This window comes from Orycteropus afer, unplaced genomic scaffold, assembly GCF_000298275.1.
Source record: "Orycteropus afer afer isolate SDZICR_OR568_19922 unplaced genomic scaffold, OryAfe1.0 scaffold00465, whole genome shotgun sequence".
NCBI classification, from domain to species: domain Eukaryota; kingdom Metazoa; phylum Chordata; class Mammalia; order Tubulidentata; family Orycteropodidae; genus Orycteropus; species Orycteropus afer.
In genome coordinates this window covers 937,850-940,858 of record NW_006922052.1, presented here as the reverse complement: position 1 = coordinate 940,858, position 3,009 = coordinate 937,850, and positions in this window count along the sequence as shown.

Sequence of the window (3,009 nt, the reverse complement as noted above, 5' to 3'; positions counted from 1 at the left end):
GATAGGAAAGTCTCTAAATAATTATCACACTAGGACCTGTATGGGAGCTCTGATGGCATAGTGCCTAAGGCATTTGACTGCTAACCAGAAGGCTAGCCCCTCCTCCAAAGGAAGATTGGACAATCTACTTCCACAGGGATATCACCTCAGAAACCCAAGGAGGGGTTGCTATGAGTCAGATTTGACTCAATGGCAGTGAGGTTGCTTTTTTTTTTTTTTTTTTTTTTTTTTGGTTTGAGGACATGTATAATTCCATCTTATGAAGGTTTATTTTTCTGTTTTTTTTTTTTTAATATTTGGTAATATAAATATGCAATAAGTATATATGGCAGTCTATATTGAGCAAAATCACTTTAGATTAACAACATTGATTTTCTTATTTTATTATTTTTAAACTAAAAGTACTGCAAATAACTTGGCACGTGAATGGCATGCAAGACTCATTGTTTAAATATAGAAAGTATTAAATTAACAAACACTGAACTCCCAGTATGATGTCCCATTTGACTACACTTTTCAGTATGTACCAGATGATTTTGAGGAAAGACAATAAATGTATCATTATGTAAATATAACCACAGAAAAATAATGCTTACTACAAAATAACAAGGAAATATATCAGCCAGTGGCACAGCAAGTGAAAACTAAACAAATGAACAGAACAATTGTCTGTTTACGATTCAGTAATCTGCATTTAGACTCAGGAATACATGAATAATTTTTAGATTAATGAGCTGGAAATATTTTAGCTTTATATGTTAAAGTTGGGAGCAAATTTGGATATATTTAGTGTTTAATACATACTTCTTGCCAATATGATACCAACCATGACTTCCTCCACATTCTTCTTTATTGAAAAACTACATATAATTGTTCTATAATAGAAAAGAATTAGAACATGCTCTAAATTCATCGATTTTCCAATGCATAATGGGAAACACATATGGAAAGCTCTAGAATGATCATTCTACAGCTCTGCTGCAATTTTATAGATAGAGAAATGACAAAGTGGTTTGAGAATGGTGGGCAAGAAGTTGGAGGGCAAATCCTTTTCAACATTTTAATTATGGATTTTTAAATCCCTGGAACATCTTGTTCAGGTTTGACAGCACAATAACACAGCGTCTTCTTTTGTCTGAAGCCACTGAGGCCACACTGTCAGGTTTTGGTTGACAGATTTTCAACTTGTAATTCTGTGAGACCCTAACTTTCTCAGGGAACCTGGCTCAGGAAAAAGATGGCAATAATGAGGATTCTATAAAAGTGTCCACCACTGAGGGTGAAAAAGTCTTTGTAAAAAAGTGTCTCAGACAAAATTGTTACACAAGAAACAAAAGCGCAATAGCCACAATCATAGCACATTACATTTTCTTCTCATTGGCAGAGAAATCACTTCTATTTAGTAAGTGTTTATAAAAAAATATTTTGTCATAACAGTTTTCAAATTATTACAGAGAAATAAGAGAAGAGATAAAACTTAGAAATTTTATTATATCAGTTTAACATTTGATATATTTTGTTTGTTCCATTTCACAAAGAATTCTCTTTGTCAAACAATATGATAAATGTTTAAGGTAATGTTACAAAAATCACATTTGCATATTTATAGTGATTCAAGTTTAAATCATCAAAATAAATTAAATAATTTAATTATTATTATTTTTTTAAGTTTAAGATTGTATCAATATGGCAAATATATCAGAGATAAATTCTCTATTAAAAATACTAGTGTACTAGTGCCAGTATAACCAGACCATACTCAAAAGAATTTAAAATATTTAAGAAACATTATTGAAGAAAAAGTTTATGTAGTCCACACAGGTGGACATGAAAAAGTTAGGTAGCAAAACTCCAGGTATTACAGCTGGGTAGTTGGTAGGGTGCATGCCTGATAGTGTCATAAAACAACTGATGTAGAATCAATTACTTCTCCCCAGTAGGAAAGGCTTTTTTGCAGGTAACCTGTAAGCTATTTTCTTGCTGTAAGTGTTAGATCCCTTCCACTACTGCTATAGAGCAGCAAAAAGATGGAGCATAAATCAGAGAGTTAGCACACACAGAAATAACCCATTCCTGTTTATCTAGGAGTTGCTGCTGAAATTTTGATGAAAGTACTCTGAAAGAAAGTAAAACTAATATTTCTGCATTACACACGTCTTCAGTAGCAAATAAGGAAAAGAAATAGCTAGAACTTCAAAGTGCGTTTAATGAAGATTGCATTATAGCTGCTGTTAAAAGATAAGCAGCGAACTTTTAATATATTTGCCTCATATTAAACACAGCACTAATATAACAATGGATAAAGAACTACAACAAACCACTTAAAATAAGTTATATACTAAACAAATATCAAGGGATGTTTACTGAAACTTCACAGGGAAACAATTGGAAAGAGTAATTAAATATATTATTTGGCATCTAATCTTAATAGTAATAAGAAAAAAAAAGGAATAGGAAGCAAGGTAAGATCAAACTATACCCATTAATAATAACATTTTTTTTAAAAAAAAGACAAAAAAAATACATACTTAGTATTAGATAGTTTTTGGAGAAATAGAAACTCTCATACCCTGCTCATGGAAGAGTAAATTCTAGTACATTTAGAAATACAGGCACATGTTAGAAATATCTAAGTAAACTAAAACTAGGGACAAGAAGATGGCATCCTACCTGTAGTTCATACATTACTTTCCTCTACCATCTCATTGTTGTTGCTGTTACATGCCATCAAGTTGGACACGACTCATAGCAACACCTCCTTAGATTTCCAAGGGGGAATCACTATGGAAGTAGATTGTCCCAACCTTCCTTCCAAGGAGTGGCCAGCCTTCTGGTTAGTAGTCAAGTGCCTTAGGCTCTATGCTACCAATGTCTGAAAAACTATGGTGCAGCAGTTTGAAATAGGGATTCTGGAGCTCTGGACATCTCATTGAGTCAGAGTATGCCAAATTCAGAGGAGTAGGATCAGAAAGGAGGGAGATGCAGTGCAATTACCCGGAAAGAGTGAAA